The sequence below is a fragment of the Callithrix jacchus genome, chromosome 7 (genome assembly GCF_049354715.1).
Source record: "Callithrix jacchus isolate 240 chromosome 7, calJac240_pri, whole genome shotgun sequence".
Lineage (NCBI taxonomy): Eukaryota > Metazoa > Chordata > Mammalia > Primates > Cebidae > Callithrix > Callithrix jacchus.
Window position 1 is genome coordinate 2,561,401 of NC_133508.1, and position 19,623 is coordinate 2,581,023.

Sequence of the window (19,623 nt, forward strand, 5' to 3'; positions counted from 1 at the left end):
CCAGTATACCATTGTCTTAACTATGGAAAGGAGTTTTTGAAGTAAGCTGGTAAATTTTGCAGTCAGTTGTTGCTTGAAACTTGAAATGACCTTGAAAGGTTTTCTTTGAATTGTTAAACCATTAAATTTGTAAACATATATAATTATTATTTGTCAATTATAAATAATATGAAATTTAAAAAATAAAATGGACTACAATGGACTATCTAAGCTCTATTCCTTCCCCTCCCCTATTTTTAAATTTTTGAGACAAGGTCCTGCTCGGCTGGAGTACAGAGGTGAGCTCATAGCTCACTGCAGTGGCAAACTCCCGGGCTCAGTTGATTCTCCTGCCTCGGCCTCCCAGGTAGCTGGGACTACAGGCATGTGTCATCATGCCTAGCTAATTTTTTTTTATATTTGGTAGACATGAGGTGTCACTGTGTTGCCTAGGCTGAGCTCAAGCAATCCTGCCTTGACCTCCCAGAGTTTTGGCATTACAGGTGTGAGCCACTGTGCCCTGCACCACTCTTCTCTTGCTTGTCACTGAGGCTCTTAGTAAATCAGGACCATGTATTAAGTAAGAATATGGTCTGAACTCTCCAGCATGGTAGCCAGTAGCCACATGTGGTTGAATGATTAAAATTAAGTAAAATAAAAAATGTGGTTCCTCATTCTAGCCACATATTAAGTGCTCAGTAGTCACATTGCAGCAAGTTCTGTTGGACAGCGTTGGGTAGATTGTGTAGCTAGATTGCCGGGGTTCACTCTTCAGTCCACTACTTACTAGTCTCGTGACCTTGAGCAGCTCATTTAGTTTCTCCATGTCTCCGTTTCCTCATATGTGAAACTGGACTAATAACCTCAGACAAAAGCTCTTATAAGTTCGTGAATGTGGATTAAAGGAGGCAACATTTGTAAATGGCTTAGAACAGTCCCGTTTAAGCACACAGTAAATATGTGGTGTTTGGTAAATAAATGTGTGTGGTGTTCAGATTTATCGTGCTTTGTGTACTGATTTCTTTTGTCCTTTCTGTATCTTTTATTGCCCTTTGAGAGAATATTTATATATGCCAGCATGCCAATGCATTTTTCATGTTTCTCTTTTACCACAATTTCGACTAATGTTTCTGCTACACACTCTAACTTAATAATGTATTATGAGTGCTCACTGCTTTCAGAGTGAAGCACATCCTCCTTCATCAGGCATCTGATGAGGCCAGCCTGCCCTTCCCAGCTCGTTCTTGCAGTCATCCAGCTCCAGCGCTTTGTTTCATTCTTCTGTTAATCACTGTCTTTGTTGTTAAAAATATTTAATGGTGATGGCCATCTCTTCCAATAGCATATAAACTCTCCTGGCATGTGCAGCACTATTATCTGTGCATATGATAAATGCTCGACATATGCTGGTTGAAGAAAAGAATCTTCAATATTTGAATTGCAATCAGTATTTCTATTAATATCACAACTACATTTGTTCAAGTAATCTCTGAAGTGAAGGGAATCCAAAACCCATCCTGCCATCTGTGATGTCAGCATCAGAAATGTGCTCCTCCTCACCGGCCTCTCCACTTGTCCGTATTGGCTTCATTGGTGAGGGTCTGGATCTGATCACTGCATATCCCCACCCTACATCGTGGTGACATGCAAATCACTATTGCAGATGCTTTCTGGGTGATACATTCTTGAAGGATCCTGATTTTATCTTGGTTTCTTCCTTCTTTAAATTATCTCCCATGTTCTTTGATTTGCTTTGTGTTGCTTCTTTCTGTGGTCTTCCTGGGTATACTCAAGTGCATATCATATATGTGTAACAAAGGAAAAATAATGTTAAAAGAAAAAACACCAGTTAATATAAGAGGCAAAACTTAGTTTTTATGTTTCTATGATAATGACATCCAGGTATGATTTAGGTTATTTTTCACTTTAAATGGGCCATTAACTTCATGTGAGGAAAAAAACTGTAAAAACATTAACTCTTGTAGAGTGATACATACCTGTGGTGTAGTAAAATCGTACAGCTTCTCAAATTGTTACTATGAGTTGCTTAATAAATGGCAGTACAAGTGTCAAATCCATAGTCAGTCAGAATCAATAGCTGCACTTTGGATTGTATGTATTGTCCCAAATACATGTTGTGTAAGTTATCTTGTATCATGTTGAATGGATATTATAAAATCAGCAATATGAATCAAATTTATATGTGGTCCTGCAATGTGACTGAAGGAAGGTATTCAGTCTTCTTAGACACTGATGCAGTATCTCGTGTTGCTTTCTCAGATGTTTGAGAAGTATTGTAGGGGATAGCTGGGAACTGCCAGAGCAGAGGTATTAAGTCCCACTTGGATATGATTTAGAGTAGCTCTTTGAATATATCTTTATTTACTATCTCCCAGCATATGTATATATGATTATTTTCTAGAGGGCTGTACCCTTTATTAAGCTGTGAGAGTCTTGAGGGCAAGGACTGCAATTCATTCATCATTTTGGAGAAAAGTGAATAATTTTGAAGAATTTGGTGGTTCATGAGCTTGCCTGGTATTTGTTACTCTATAGATTATCATCTAAGTGAGATAACAGATAGTAGATAATTGATAAATTCAATCAGTTACACAGTTACTGAGAGGATTCAATTCTTGCCTTGTATTATTACTGAACCCGACTGCCCAGTAAACATTATGAATGTTCTCTGGAGAACAATTAGGTTTGCAGTGAGTTATTTTATTGAGAGTGCTACTTGGAATTAAATGTTTGTTTATACCACTATCTTGATATAATTTAAATGTGCTGAAGTGTCTTCATTCAGATAACTTGTTACCCCTTAAAAAAAGGCTGCTTGAGTATTGTTTCTCTCCCATTTGGCGGACACCAGATGCAGTGATTAATAAGGGTCATTATGCTACTTACTCATGGAGAGCTTTTAATGACTGTTACCTGAACATCTGCTAGTTTCATGACAGCAGTTACCAGAAACATCTAACCAAATATACATGCTGCGCTTTGAAAATCTGGCTTGGACTAATCTAAATGACTTCCTAAGAACATTTGAATATTCCCTTAAGTTTTATATCGTTTTAAGAAAGCCCTTATCTTTCTGTAATGTGAACAATCTGAAATGTCAACAGACTGCTGTTTTGGAATGGCTGTCCTTGACAATCCCAGCTTCCTGAGGGCTGGATGCTCAGTGGCTGGCAGTGGTCTGTGCAGAATTGATGGAAGACAGTGGCGCTCTTGTACTCTGATTATCATGGGAAGCCTTCCTTGGAAATGTGGGACTGGAGTTGAGCTGAAAAGAAGGAAAAACTTTACCTGGACTCTACTGGGAGCAAGTTGAAAAGCAGAGAATGGGTATATTACTTAGGAGGTTTTTTTTTTTAAAACAGCACTAATATTCTTTAGGAGAACTTATTTTGAAATAATTATAGCTTCATAGGAAGTTGCAAAGCAGTACAGAGAGATCCCATGTACTTTTTACTCAGTTTCTTCCATTTTTACACAACTTTAAATATCAAAACCAGGATACTGACGTTGGTACAATCCATAGACTTTATTCAGATTTCATTAGTTTTACATGCACATGTGTGGTGTGTATGTGAAGTGTGTGTGTATGTGGGTCCTTGGCAATTTTATCATATATATATTTGTGTAACCATCATCAGAACCAAGGTTACTGAACAGTTGCATCACCACAGGTTTCCCTATCATCCTCTTCCTCACACTCCCTGCCCTTCCCTTAATCCCTTGTAACCACTTTGTTCTCCATCTCTATAGTTTTATCATCTTAATACTGAATAAATGGAATCATAGATAATACTATCTTTGAGGATTTTTTAACTTAGTGTCCATGAAATTGTTTCATGTCAATGGTTTGCCTCTTTCTTATTGATGAGTACTATTCCATAGTATGCATGTACCAGAGTTGGTTTAACCATTTACACACTGAAGATTTGGATTGTTTCAAGTTTTTTATTTTTATTTATTTTTTATTTTTTTACTGTTACAAATAAAGCTACTATGAACATTGAGATATTTGTGTAGACATAAAGAGAAATTTTTATTTCTCTGGGATAGATACCCAGGAATGTGATTCGTAGGTTGCATAGTAAGTAGATGTCTACTTTTTCAAGAAACCACCAAAAGGCCAGTACTATTACTCTTCCAAAACTTATTTACTAATGCCTAATAAAACTAGAATACTGAGAAATTAGTCAATTCACTTGTAATTGTGCTGTGTAGAATTCCAAGTTTATAGATCAAGAGACAACAAGTGAAAAATTGGCAGATAAGATAGACAAGTCACGGAAATACGAATGGCTAATAACATATGAAGGTTGAATGCCGTGAATAATCAGAGGGCTGTTCAGTGTTAGAATTACCTTTAGATGCAAGTAATTTAAAACCTGGCTAAGTGGCTGAAACAATCCATGCTAGTTAGACTCAGCCATCACAGTGGCTGAGCAATGTCTTGAGTGACCCAGCTCTTTTCACTTTACTCCTCAGCCACACTTAATCTTTGTCCTCAGAGGTGTATGATGGCTGCTGCATCCTCATCCTTAGTTCCAATAGCCAAGCTAGAAGAAAAAGTAAAAGAGGAAATCTGAAATGAGTGTCACCTGTGTAAGGAAAGCAAAAGCTTTTTCTTAAGCCATCAGCTAGAACTGTGTCACATGGCTGTTGCTAGCTGCAGGGGGTCCTGGGACTGCATATATATATATATATATATGTTTACTGAGAACATTCTTGTTGAAAAGATTTGGCATTAGGAAGATGTGAGAGTACTGGATAGGAACTTGCATATATACACAATAATGTAATATTGTTTCAAGACTGGCTAAAATTAATAAACAGGACCAGTGTTCAATGTGATGAAAAAGGTGCTCATACATTGTTAGTAAGAGAACAAATTGGTATTCTTTATCAAAACTAAAAGTTGTGTTTCGTCTGGCCTGCTAATTCTAGCCTGTGAGTCAGTAGTCTATAGAAATACTATTTCTGCATCTGTGCAGAAGATAAACAACATGCACAGAGATCTTCACTTTAGCACTGTTTACAATACCCAAACCAGTAGAAATTATTTCTCAGTAGAAGAAAGGTTAGTACGTTATGGTAAATCCATATAGTGGAGTATAAGACAGCTAGTCCTTAAAGAGAATAAGCTTGATTTATCTGAACAGACCTGGAAAAATGTCAATGAAATATTTTTGAGTAGAAAAATATTTGCAATGTGCACATTATGGTTCTGTTGCCTGCCTTCTTTATACATATGCATGTATTCGTGTATGTTCTTGTGCATGTATGCACGTGTGTATGTGCAGGGTATGATTATATCTGTTTTGGAATGTGCAGAGGAGAAAGATTTTATGGAAACACACCAAAAAAGTTAACACTGGAGAGTTCATTTGGGAAGGGCTGTAGGGTAAGAGAGTTTACTTTTATATATGCATTTCTGTATTACTTGAATATTTTATAAACATATATTAAGTGTTCAATTAGGAAATGAAGTATTCTACAATGTGAGGTTTTTTTTTTTTTGGATGTTTAAAGCACAAATATATTTTAGCTATTCTGGATGAAACTACTTAAAATTTAATTTTAACATCTTATGCCACAGTATACTAAATGTATTTTCTTAGCAACTCAGGGCCTGATGAGATATTCAGGACTGCTTGAGTATGCTCAAAATAGATTTAGATTAACTGCTTTTTAATTCTTCCTCATACAGTTTTTTAAACTTTCTTACTCCTTTAGGTTGGCAGTTACTTCTTGTATACTGTTAGTGTATTAGTGCATCTACTTTTCCTAGTTCTAATTTTTTGCTTCTATTCTTTTTGGACTTGGGAATGAAGCAACCATCAACTTGGTTTTAATTGCATCTAAAAATCGTTCTTAATGAAAACAGGATAAAATAGTTCTGAGTAAAGATTTTGAGAGACTTGTTTATGGATAAAGTAATGAACTTTACTGTTGTTTGAATGTGTGTGTAGATATATATTTTACTGGCTAGAGGCCTTTTTTTCTTCTTTGTTTACCGTGAGTCTCAGCTGTGTTTTAGTTATTTGAGTCAGTGAAGTATTGCCAAACCTAGGAATCGTTTAAAAACAGATAACCCGAAAGTGTGGCTTCCTCTTTTAGAGAAAGTTGCTATGGTACTAAGGAAAGGAGGGCAGCGTGTTTTAAGGCAGAGATAATTATGTAAGAAACAAACTCGAGAGCCTTAGAATACTCTGTTCCTTAGTAGTAAGGTGATTCTTGACTTTGCTGACAAGTTGATGATTAACCCTGAGTAACGTGGTGTCCAAAGCATACAAGTTAGACTGGGATTTGAATCCTGGTGCTATCTTGTATTTGCTGGGTGATGTTTCTGATCCTTGTTTTTTTTTAAATGTTTAAAAGCTTATTTTGCTTAATATTGGTACATGTTTTATAATTGCCTGGATGGCAATTTCAGAAATTGCTATGAACATTGAGTGAAGATAGTATATGTAACATATCCGGCATAGAGCAAGTGTTCAGTAACTATTATTATAGAAGATAATGGAATATTAGGAATTTGCAATGTATTGTCCTTTTCTGAATAAAACGAGACTTTATTATTTTTGTGGAATTATTATTCTCAGTATAGCAGTATAGAAAACTTGGACAACTCAGAACACATAAGGAGAAGATGTTTTTTAAGTCCTCTGTAATCTCCTTACTCAGGAAAGACCTCGTTAATATTTTATTGTCTATCAGTCCAGTCTTCTTTCCATCCACAAATACTCCTTGCTCTATTGACTCAAACCTAAATCCTTAAAACGGACATATACGGTGTGATGGTATCCTGATTTCGCAAATAGGGAAAACGAAGCTTAGAGAAGTTAAGGTCAAAGAGCTGACAAGTGGTAGGGCTAGTAGTCATCATCAGGACTGGGGCACTACTGGAACAAAATAGGACTCTCCCTCCCAAGGAGTTGAAGGCAGCCGTCTGTCTCCATAATCAGTTCATAACAATTTATGTTTATAAGATGTTTGATCCAAGTTTAGGTTATACTTTGTGATGGTTTAAGAAAGAGAAAGTAGGTTTGGGCTTAGTGTATTGTTTTTCCACTTATCACTGTAGTATAATGTTGCTTAGATGAAATATATATCTTTGGAACTCCATAAATGTTAAATTGCAGTAATAAAGGTCAAAATAAGACATATACCATCCCCAAGTGATTATAACTGTCCAAGCTGTACTGTCTTATTAGTGTGCTTGGATGTCTATATGTAAATTTTGAATGATATATCACTGAATGGTTTGGAAAATGACCTTAGAGTTGCTGTTTTGTCATACTAAAAAATGACTAAGTATGCCATCTCCTTATTTTTATAATATTTTTGAAATTCTAATTTTTCGGTTTATATGCCTTCAAGGTGGGAAGTAGAAACTGTTATTTGGGTCAATAAATATTACCTTTAATTTAAATATCCAGAAGCATTTACACATTTATTTATAATCTCCAGAACCTCTCCAAGAAGTTAGATTGTGTATTCTGCACATGTAGTATCTGGGCACACACATACCCCTACCTGTGTTAGAAACGACTTACCTTTATTTTTCTCTTACACTTGGACCTGTAGCTTAGAGAATTTTGTAGTATCTTATTTCTGATATTTTGAAAATCATACTATCATAATTATAGAAGTTTGTAACCAAACTGGACTTAATGGCTTATATTGCTTTTCAATGTTTTGTTTTTCAAAAGTAGGTTAAAAATTGTTAGCTGTTGATCTAAATATATCCAGGCAATTACCAAATATGTACTAATATTAAGCAAAGTAAACTATGGTCAGTTGTAGTCATTATACTTTCCTTTGGTCATTGACAAAGAACTCCAGGAAAAAACAATCTCTGTATTTGTTCTTTGTAGCAGAGGAGGGATGTATCTGTTTGAGTTCTTTAGATACTTATATATGATTTCAGTATAATATTACTTTAAATTTGATTAGGATTAAATGGATATAGTTTATGTAAGTTCATAGGGTAAATAGATGTGATAATCTTTAGAGGCATGGGGGTTTTAAGGAACCAAGTGTGTTTGAGGAAGAAGTACAGTGCGGTTGGATAATGAGATCCATGGATGGGGAGTGGTAGGAGATATATTTAGAATTCTGCAACCACAAGTAAGACCAGACCATCAAAGGTTGTTTTGACACACTGGGATTTATCCTATAGGTATTCAGGTATGGGCATCCAGATTAGCATTCAGGGAATATAAGGGTAAAGGGACATATTAAATAGATGAAGGATTCACCATTTTGGGAATGATGTAGTCACTCATGAGAGAGCTTGTTAAGGACACGGAGAGAAAAACGAAGGAACCCTTGTTAGTAAGGGGCCAGACCTTTGGAATATTGCTGTGCAGTGATGATCCTGAGATGTTGGTGTCATGGGCATTTTGGAGATTAGTGTTTATACTTGTTGCACATACTTGTAGGAATGGAATTTTGCTGGGGAGCAAGGGAGCAGGGAAGAAGAGGCCAGGGCTCCAAAGTTGTTTTGGAGCCACCTGTCACTGTTTTGGTACCACCTGTCACTTCTCAAATAGGGTCTTGCCAATTTTACAGCCACCTTGTACCTTTGCATTTGAATGTGACTGGAGAATTCTCCTCAACCTTCCCACTGATTGTACTTTAAATTCAAGATTGTGAACCTCAGGTAGGCTTTCAGTGCTGCCTGGCAGTCATACTGTATACTTCATTCATTTAGATGACTATTTCGGTTTTCCCTTTTTTCTCATACCTTCAGCATTTCTTCTCCATACCTATTCTCAGCTGGTTATCTTGCTTCTTTATGGAGAAACTTGAAGCTAATGACTTCATGGACCAGCAGACTCATACTGTCAGAGCTCCCTCCATCTCATCAACTCAACCCGTGTATTCCACCTGTTCAGCTACAGATGAGCTCTCCTGTGTAGTTTATCCCATGTGTGCACTGCCCTGTGTGGTGCCAGTCTTTTCCCTTGTGCACTACAGTCTCTGTCCTCTCGTACACTCAAAAACATTGCTTATTCAGCTCTCGTGTTCCTACTTGTGTGTCATCAGTGTTCTTCTCATAATGGATCTTTCCTCTCATTATAAAAAATGCTGTCATGTCTCCCATAAAATGTAAAAATACTTAATTGGACCCTACTGCCCTTGTTAGCCACTATTTCATTTGTTTTCCCCTTTGCAGTATTGCTCCTTCAAGGAGTTGTCTATACTCATAGCTGATTCCTTCTCTTCCATTTTCCTTTAAATCCACTCTAGTCAGGTTTCAGCCCTATAACTGTGATTTAACATGGGAGATAATCCAATTTAAAATTTGCATTTAAAATCGTGTCATCTTTGAACTAGAATATGTTATTCACACTGCTCTCTGTGGTAAGTATATTAAGAAAAACACATAGATCATAACATCCATCTGTAGTTGTGGTTTTATCATAAAAATGCACTAAAAATTGTAACAAATTTTAATTGCTATTTAGTGTTGGGTATTGTACTTGCTTCCTTTGCTGTATTGGGCTCTGTTTGTCTCTTTTTATGACTATCCCTTAATCCTTTTTATTACTAAGAAGTCTAGTTTTAATTAAGCAGACAGTTTTAAGTTCTCTATTATGTTGAATAACATTGTGATTGAGCTGAGTAACATCAAAACAATTAGCATGCAAAAATTTAGAAGTTTAGAAAACAAAATATACAGCAAAGTTAATCTGATATCTAATTAATATTTATAATTAATAATAAATTGTATGCTTTAGCTTTTAGTAATCTATTAACAATTCTTTTGAGAATATGGAGTTGTTCTAGACTTCTAAAATCCTCTGTGATCCAAAGCAAAGTAGTCAATGGGCTTTTTGTCTGTGCATGCAAGGCATACAAAAAAACAAAAAAAATGCACAGGTCCTCAGTTGGCTGGTGCCCTTGAAATTGAGAGCCAGATTGAGAGACTCAAAAGATTGCATGTGATTATTTGTTGTTAAGAGGTCTGTCTCTTGACCTCTCTGTACATTACAATCTCCCATTATGGTGTGAACGTGTCTACTTTTTCTTTCAATTTTGCCAATTTTTGCTTTTTATGTTTTGAAACTATGTTACTAGGTTCATACTTAGGTCTTCCTCATGGGTTGTTTTGTTTCAATAAAATGTTCCTTTTTATCTCTTGTAATGATTATTGCCTAAGTCTACTTCGAGATAAGTACGGTGTTATCAGATTTGTTTAGTTTCTTGCTTACATGGTATATATCTTTCCCATTCTTTTACTTTCAAATTTGCTGAGTGCTTATGTTTAAGATCTCTCTTTTCTAAATAGCATATGTCTTTTTTTTTTTTTTTTTTTTTTTTTTTACATTTAATCTGATTGCCTTTGTCTTTTACTTGGTGTGTTTAGTCTGTTTACTATGTTATTGTCATGTTTGGGTCTAAATCTGACTTTCTGTTTTTATCTTTCTACATGTTTTAAATTCCTTTTCTCCTGTAATTTCTTGTCATCTTCTAAATTATTAAAATGGTTTTTATTATGTAGTTTCACACCTGTTACAAACCATTGTTATTCTTTAGTGTTACCCTAAATTACATTATTAATCCCTGACTTAATTAGAATATATAACAAATTAGAGCCGATACCTGTTTTCCAGAAAAATATAAGAACCTCAAGGTAGTTAACTCCAATTATGCCCTATCTGCCTTTAGGGTTATTGTTGCTTTATGTTTTAATTGTATATTGATTGTAAACCCCATGTATTTAGTATCCATATATTTACTCTTTCCATTTCTCTGTATTTCTTTCTTCATGTCTGTCTGTCCATTAGGGCTCACATTTTTCTGATTGTAGAACCCCTTTTATTATTTTATGGTATGTATTCTTGCCATTAAATATCTCAGGCATTTTCTGGAAATGTCTTTATTTTTGCATTCGGTTTTGAAGGAAACTTTCAGAATGTCTTGAAATCCTAAGTTGCTGGTTATTTTGGCATTTTAAAAGTGTAATCTTACTGTCTTCTGACTTTCATTGTTTCTGTTTAGAAATTTACAGTTGATCTGCTGCCATTTGAAGTTTGTCTTTTTCTCAGACTGCTTTTTAAGATTTCTTCTTTGTTTTTAATTTTTGGAAGTTTTGCTCTGATGTGTCCAGGTGTATTTTTCTTATATTCTGCTTGGTGTTTGTTTTGCCTCTTGAACTGGGGAGTTCCCTCTTTTGCTTATTAGCTGTTCAGAAACTGCTTCTGTACTGTTCAGTTTGTCCTCTGTTTCTAGGACTCTAACTGCATTTTGTACATTAGACCATTTCTTTGTGTCTCATATGTCTCCTATGCTCTTCCTTGTATTTTCCATCTTTCATTCCTCTTCTTTCAGTCTACTGATTTGCCTTCCAGTTTATTAATTCTCTCTTCAACTTTGTCTAATCTGCTCTTTAAAGCTGTGTGGAGTTTTTCTTACTACTTCAGTGATTGTATTTTTCAGTCGTATAATTTTCATATCCCAAAAAAGCTGTCTTATCTTGTGGGTCTATCTCTGTTTCCTTTTTTCTTGGCACTGTTTCTTCATATACCTAGTAATTTTTTATTGAATATCAGATAGTACATATGAAAAACTTATAGAGGTTTGGATAAGCTTTTAGATCCTTGCAGGAGGCAAAATAAAAGGCAAAACAACTTGGTCCAATCATGTTTGAGCTGTCTGAATTTCAGTATTTATAAGGTCTCACTTATTTCTGGTTCTCCAGTGATCCTAGGGTATAGTCATTCAGGGGCCTGAGCTGGAGGCTGAGTGCTTACCAGGTTTCTGCCCCTTTAGTGTATGCTGAACTCCAATTTTTTTTAATCAGGATTGCCAGAAGTTCTGTTTAGCTTTTACATTTTCCCTTGCTACTTTCTCTCAGGCTTTGGTGCTTATGAACGGGCAAATGTTTTTGAGGAGTTAAGGGACTCAGATTTTGGGCTGACTTCTCTCTGCTTTCTTTCTCTGTGGGATCTTGGCCCTTCATGCTTTGTGCCCTGAGCTCTAGTTTTGTCTCCCAGCCATGTGAAACTGAAAACTCTTGAATTTTCTTCCTCTGAGCAGTTTCTGTTTAGGGCAGCATTGTTGCTCTCTCTTCCACGTGTACTCTGCCCTCTTGTACCTGCCTTGATGGCTGGAGATCCAGTAACCGTCTTTACCTAATGAGGTGACGTTAAGAATGGAGGCCTTAAAGAGGATAGAGGAGAAGAAAGATGGAAGGAGTCTGGATTTTGTAGACCCTAGAGTCCCCCTAGTAGATGTGCATGACTTATATCTAGATTTCTTAGACATCAACATCTTGTCTTGTTTTAATCTTGCTCTATTTTTTGTGTTACACTGAGGCAAATGTAATGTGATGAATGGAGTGAGGGTTCGATCAGTGGATGTAAGTGTATATTCCTATAATATATTAAGGAACATTGATTTTCAGCCTTTGATTTGTGGCATACATAACAGGTGGCATTCACCTGAGTGAATAGTCTCCTGAGTGAGTTATGTACTGTTTCTGGTACACTTGCCGAAATGTCATCCATACAAGGAGACATGGAAGTTGAAGTTAGTGAGAGAAGTATTATTTAAGAGAAACATTCGAATTTAAGTGTTTATTGTTTATTTTTTGTTATATATATATACATATAAAATTGCATTTTAGGTTTTTGGGTTACATGTGAAGAACATGTAAGATTGTTGCATAGGTACACACATGGCAGTGTGATTTGCTGCCTTCCTCCCCATCACCTATATCTGGCATTTCTCCCCATGTCATCCCTCCCCAACTCCCCACCCCCCGCTGTCCCTTCCCTAGTTCCCCACAACAGACCCCAGTGTGTGATGCTTCCCTCCCTGTATCCATGTGTTCTCACTGTTCAACACCCACCTGTGAGTGAGAACATGCGGTGTCTGATTTTCTGTTCTTGTGTCAGTTTGCTGAGAATGATGGTTTCCAGGTTCATCCATGTCACTACAAAGGACACAAACTCACTGTTTTTTATGGCTGCATGGTATTCCATGGTATATATGTGCCACATTTTCCCTGACCAGTCTATCATCGATGGGCATTTGGGTTGGTTCCAAGTCTTTGCAATTGTAAACAGTGCTGCAATAAACCTTCGTTTGCATGTGTCCTTATAATAGAACAGTTTATAATCCTTTGGATGTATACCCAGTAATGGGATTGCTGGGTCAAATGCAATTTCTATTTCCAGGTCCTTGAGGAATTGCCACGTTGTCTTCCACAATGGTTGAACTAATTTACACTCCCACCAACAGTGTAAAAGTGTTCCTGTTTCTCCACATTCTCTCCAGCATCTGTTGTCTCCAGATGTTTTAATGATTGCTATTCTAACTAGAGTGAGATGGTATCTCAATGTAATTTTGATTTGCATTTCTCTAATGACCAGTGATTATGAGCATTTTTTCATATGTTTGTTGGCCTCATATATGTCTTCTTTTATAAAGTGTCTGTTCATATTCTTTACCCACTTTTGAATGGGCTTGTTTTTTCTTGTAAATCTGTTTTAGTTCTTTGCAGATTCTGGATATTAGCCCTTTGTCAGATGGGTAGATTGCAAAAATTTTTTCCCATTCTGTTGGTTGCTGGTTCACTCTAATGATTGTTTCTTTTGCTGTGCAGAAGCTGTGGAGTTTGATTAGGTCCCATTTGTCTATTTTGGCTTTTGTTGCCAATGCTTTTGGTGTTTTAGTCATGAAGTCCTTGCCTATGCCTATGTCCTGAATGGTTTTGCCTGAATTTTCTTCTGGGGTTTTTATGGTGTTAGGTCTTATTTTTAAGTCTTTAATCCATCTGGAGTTTATTTTAGTGTAAGGTGTCAGGAAGGGGTCCATTTTCTGCTTTCTGCACATGGCTAGCCAGTTTTCCCAACACCATTTATTAAACAGGGAATCCTTTCCCCATTGCTAGTTTTTGTCAGGTTTGTCAAAGATCAGATGGTTGTAGATGTGTGGCATTGCCTCCAAGGCCTCTGTTCTGTTGGTCTATATCTCTGTTTTGGTATCAGTACCATGCTCTTTTGATTACTGTAGCCTTGTAGTATAGTTTGAAGTCAGGTAGTGTGATGCCTTTGGCTGAATTTAAGTGTTTTTAGTTGTCATTATTGGCAGGTTACTTGTGACATGCCTACCAAATGATCCCAATAGATCTCACTTGGAATTATTATACCCTGTCTTGAAACAGCTTCTTCTTTGCATTCAACAATTAAGTTGCTAAAATATGGTTGTGGATTAATGTGGTAATGGAGCAAATGAAGAAGGAAGGGATGATTGAAAAGAAACATTAAAAACTTAGAAATTATGGGTAGAGGGGTGAAGGAAAAATAAAATGTTAAAAATAGTACCAGTGTTGTCACTTATAAGTGGGAGCTAAACAATGGGTACACATGGACATAGAGAGGGGAACAGACACTGGAGACTCCAAAAGGTAGGAGCTTTGAGGGGAGTGAGGTTTGAAAATTACCTGTTGGATACAGTGTTCTTTACAGGGGTAATGGGTACACTAAAAGCCCAGACTTCACCACTATGCAATATATCCATGTAACAAAACTGTACTGGTACCACCCCTAAATTTATAAAAATGGTAATGAAAGAACAGCAAAGCTTTTGAATTTAAGGCCTGTGATGGTGTGATGCTGTTGGTAGAAATAAGCCAATTAGAAAGGAGTTCCTTGTGAGGAAATCAATGTTTCATTACTTAAAGCTAAGAATGTGTTTAATGGACATGTTTCCTGATGGTGTGTATGAATTTTCTGCATAATGTGAATTGTGTTACACTAATATAAAAGAGTTTCCCTGACCTTATTCCCACACTAAAGGATGTTCTAGAACTTCACTAAACCCTTGATTGGAGTCAGTTATACTCTTGCATATTCCACAGTCACCCCTATCCATAGGCAGGATTTCAAGGACTAATCCTAAAACCACTTATCAGTTGGTATGCATGTGGCAAAACTGTGACTGCATTGAAAACAGGAATTCATCATAAAGCAGCATTATTTCCGGATTTTGAAAAGGATTATGATTAACATTGTAGGACTTAGGGTAGTATCTGTTCACATTTTTGAGGCGTACACTTAAGGATGACTCACTATCCTGACTCACTTGTTTAAGTTTACTGTCATTCAAAAGCTCTTTCATTTCTGCTTTTCTTTTTCTGGTTTTTAATTTTTTACCCAGTGAATAGAATTATTGTAAGTCTCACATTGCTGAATGTAACCTTTGTTTTTTTTTTAATTGGTCTGTATATGCCACGCCTCCAAGTGCATTCAAATCTTTTACTAAAGATGGCTGTCACTTTGTTGTTTAGTCTTGGCAGGAAGTATAGTATAATGAGAGTTAGTAATCTTTAAGAGCAATGAAACAGCAGACTGTCTTGTTAATAAGACGAATATATAAATACTGTATTATTAGTCTCCTGGAAATATATACCTGTTATTTAGGTATGTACTGTGAATTTAGTTGTAACCTAAGCAACTGAAGCCTATTTTAGGAAGTATCATCAGGCCTAGTAACTATCTCTGCTTAACAAAAAGATTGAGCTGCCTTGGCTATTTTAAAGAATAATTTGATAGAAAATTACAGTGAAATAATTTGAATAGTCCTTAATATTTATGATGGGATCTGACCACTAACTGAAGATCCTAGGTGAATAAACTTAAGTTGTAGAAAGTCAGCGAGCTTTGCTACGCTATGTAGATGTTTAACACATAGTTGAGTGAACAGGACTTGGAGTCAGAGAGGCCTGAGTCAGATCTGTGGCTCTGCCACTCAGTAACCATGTAATCTTGGACCAACATTGAGCTCCCTGAGTCTCAGTTTTCTCATTGCTATGATGGTATCTGTATCACTGTGATTGTGATCAGGATTAAACTAGATAATTCTTGTTCACACATTTAGTCTTTCATAACGTTTATTGAGCCACCAAATAGGTGTCAGGCACTGTCCTAAGCACTGGTTACAGTGGTAAATAAAAGGACATGGACTGATCTATGGGTCCAGTGGACCAGAATAAACAAGTAAACAAACATACACGTATGTTCTAGGATTCATATAAATGAAGTTCTACAGTATGAGGTCTCTTGTGTTTGTTTGACTTTTATTTCCATTGTTGTGTGTTATTAGCATTGTGTTTTGGTGTTCCTTTTTTGTTATTGAATAGTACTGCAAAGCATGAATTAAACAAAATTTGCTTACCTTTTTACCAACTCATAGATATTTAGGTTGTTTCTAGTTTTTTGTAAATATGTGTTTTTGTTTCTTTTAGGTAAATACATAGGAGTGAGATTGCTGGTCAGTATGATTCAGTTTCATATTTAACTTTATAAGATACATGCTCTCTTTTCTAACATGGCTGTATCATTTTGTATTTACATGCATGCTAGATGCTCCATGTCCTTAGCAACACTTGATGTTCTCGATATTTTTAACTTTGTCCATAGCAGTACCTCAGTCGTGATATCTCAGTGTGATTTTAATTTATATTTCTCTAATTACTAGTGGTATTGGGCATCTTTTAGTGTATCTGTTGGCCATTCATCTATCCATATATCTTTTGTGAAATATCTATTCAAATCTCTCCTCCCACCCCTTTATTGAGACGGAGTCTTGCTCTTTTGCCCAGGTGGGAGCGCAGTGGTGTGATGTCAGCTCACTACAGGCTCCACCTCCTAGGTTCAAGCAGTTCTCCTGCCTCAGCCTCCCTGAGTAGCTAGGACTACAGATATGTGCCACCACACCTGGCTAATTTTTGTGTTTTTAGTAGAGGTGGGTTTTCGCCATGTTGGCCAAGCTGGTCTTGATCTCCTGACCTCGGGTGATCTGCCCACCTCAGCCTCCCAAAGTGCTGGGATTACAGGTGTGAGCCACAGCAACCGGCCTCTTTTGCCCATTGAACAAACAAACAAAGAACAGGCTGTTTGTCTTCTTATTGGGTTGTAAGAATTCTTTAATCTGGATATAAGCCTCCTGTCTGATACATGTTTTGCAGGTTTTTCTGCCAGTCTTGCCTTTTCATTTTCTTATTTATATCTCTTGAAGAGCAAGAGTTTTTTTAATTTTGATGAGCTCTATTTTTATCAACTTTTCTAGTTTGTGCTTATTTTTGGTTAACACAAATGTTTGCTGGACCCAGTATTGTTGAGATTATCTCCTACATTTTCTTCTAAATAGTTTTTACACTTTCATATATGTTTGTGGTTTATTTCAGTTTCTGAATACTGTTAGGGTAAAGGCCAAAGTTTAATTTTTCCTCCTTGTAGATACCTGGTTATTTCAGCACTATTTGTTGAAAAGACTATCTTTTCCCCCTCAGTTATGTTGGCACCTTTGAGCCTATTAAATCTTGCCGTCGTTTGTAACAGTTTTTTTCAGCAAGAGTCTAAGGCTGACAACAGAACTTATTCAAGTATAAATAAATCCATTTTATAATCTTACTGTTAAGTAGTATATATTTTAGGAGGTTGTGGCAGAAATGGAGGGAATTGCTTTTCTGAGCTCATTCTAATTAATAAGGAAGTACTTGTTGGTAAAGTAGAAGAGATGGTAACTTGCTGGAATTTCCACTTGTAAAGGAAGAAAATTTCATACCCAGTTAGTGATGATTTACTTTAAGAAAATAAATTAGAAATATATTAAATGTGGTCTTGATTACATTCACAGACTAAAAGGAAAATTGGATCAATGGAAGAAAAATTTTGTTATACTCACGAGAAAGCAAATGTAAAGAGCTAGACATAAAGTCACCGCTTAGGGTGCTCTTTGAGTTCACATTTACAAAGAGTTTGAGTGAAAGGTGGGAGAAAAGACTTATCACCAAAAAGGAGTGAAAAAGTGTAGTAGATATTTAAATGTAGCATCAGAAAAAGTCAAGATTGAAGAATGAATTGACATCTGAGCAATGTGAAGTCTGATAAAACACCTGCAAAAGCATATTTTGGATTCTATAGATCAGTAATAACAGATAGGCCTGCTGTTCGGAACAGATCATATATAATGTAAACATGATAATGAAAGGACTCTTGCTTTCATCTGTTGTTGCTGTTGTTTTTTTTTATAGTAAAATTATCTTTAAACAGAAAAGAGAATGGACAGAAATGAGAGGTCATTGAAGCCCAAGGTCGGTTAGGAGATAATAAACCATTTAAATTTAGGTCTTTAGGATTAGATGAGCTGTTGTCTTAGACGGTCTATTTTGAAGTAATTTAATAGTCTTTTAAGGATAGTAAAACATGGAAAAGGTACCAGAAGACCAGACTTCTAAGAAAAGCATGGGTAGATGCTGGTACTAGGAACTGTTGAACTTCATGCTAATCCTAATCAGAATTCTAGCTTAGTTTTATTAAATCATGGTTTATGAATGGGTTTAAAAGGAAATAATGGTCTTTAGGGACTTTTCTGGGTATAATAAGAACACTAATACAACTTTCTGTTTTTGTTATTACTGAACAGGCAACCTAAATAAATGTTGGGGATATTTTTTTTTCCTTTTTATTGGGGACAGAGTCTTGCTGTGTCACCCATGCTGGAGTGCAGTGGCTCAATCTTGGCTTACTGCAACCTCTGCCTCCCAAGTAGCTGGGACTACAGATTCCTACCACCACACCTGGCTAATTGTTTTTTTTTTTTTTTTTTTTTTTTTGTATTTTTAGTAGAGATGGGGTTTCACTCTGTTGGCCAGGTTGGTCTTGAAGTCCTGACTTCATGATCCACCTGCCTCAGCCTCCCAAAGTGCTGTGATTACAGGCATGCACCACCGTGTCTGGCCCAGAGATAGGTTTTATTTGGGTGTTAGAAAGATATTTATGTCTTCTATGATCTTACTATAGACTAGAAGAAAAAATAATTGGCTGGGGGATATAGGTCAGATATAGATTTTATGATTGATTGATAGACCATAGTTAAGTTAATTTGTTGATGTTTATCAGAATGAAGGTCTTTGCCAGTGGGTCCTAGGATCTTAGCTTATTCAGCAGTTTTTCAGTGGCTAGGGTGATAGTTTAGTTACAATTATTGGATTTATAAAGGAAGGGAGAAAGGTACAAAGTTGATAGAGACAGCTAAAGTAAGGTTATGAAATTAAGATTTACAAAGATTTTTATAGGATAGAGTCATGGATGAAAATGAAAAATGACTTAATAATAAAATGTCAAGTTCTGTATTGAGATTGAGAAAGCTTCTCAGAGAGGTATGAGAGATTTTAATTAAGTATATGTTAATATGAACCCATTAAATTGACTTAGCCAGAAAATAAAAGTGGATATTTGTTTGCAGATCAAAGGAGGTAATAGTGCTGCTGTTCTCCCACCAAATCTTTTCTGGGATATCATGTTGAATTTAGGGAGTCAAATTTCAAAGGAGACATTAGTAAATGTCATGTGTTGGACAGTGTGAATATGTTAGAGATTTGTATTTATAGCCCTATCATGTGGAAAAGCCTAATTTTGTTTAGAACTAAAAGAAAAACATTTCTAATAATAATTAGAACACTGCAAGCTGGAATGCGCTGACTTGTGAGGTTTTCATTTCTGGAAGCTTTAAGGAGAAACCGAGTGACCACTTATTAAGAGGTGCTATCAAGGAGACATCATCACTTGTGAGAGCTTGAGCTTTGAGTTTCCTTCCAATTTTTTAACT

The 19,623-nt window shown here is 36.1% G+C and overlaps 1 protein-coding gene across 22 annotated transcripts in view; it reads left to right on the forward strand.

The window, feature by feature from the left end:
* USP6NL (USP6 N-terminal like) overlaps positions 1–19,623 on the forward strand; it is a 275,187-nt gene that overhangs the window by 167,745 nt on the left and 87,819 nt on the right. For 7 of the 22 annotated variants that reach the window (XM_078329245.1, XM_078329259.1, XM_078329261.1 and 4 more), the window contains one exon: positions 16,256–16,281. The exons of the other annotated variants lie outside the window; for them this stretch is intronic. The gene's annotated coding sequence lies outside the window, so the exon portion shown is untranslated. The remainder of the gene's footprint in view (positions 1–16,255; positions 16,282–19,623) is intronic. 22 annotated transcript variants of the gene reach the window in all.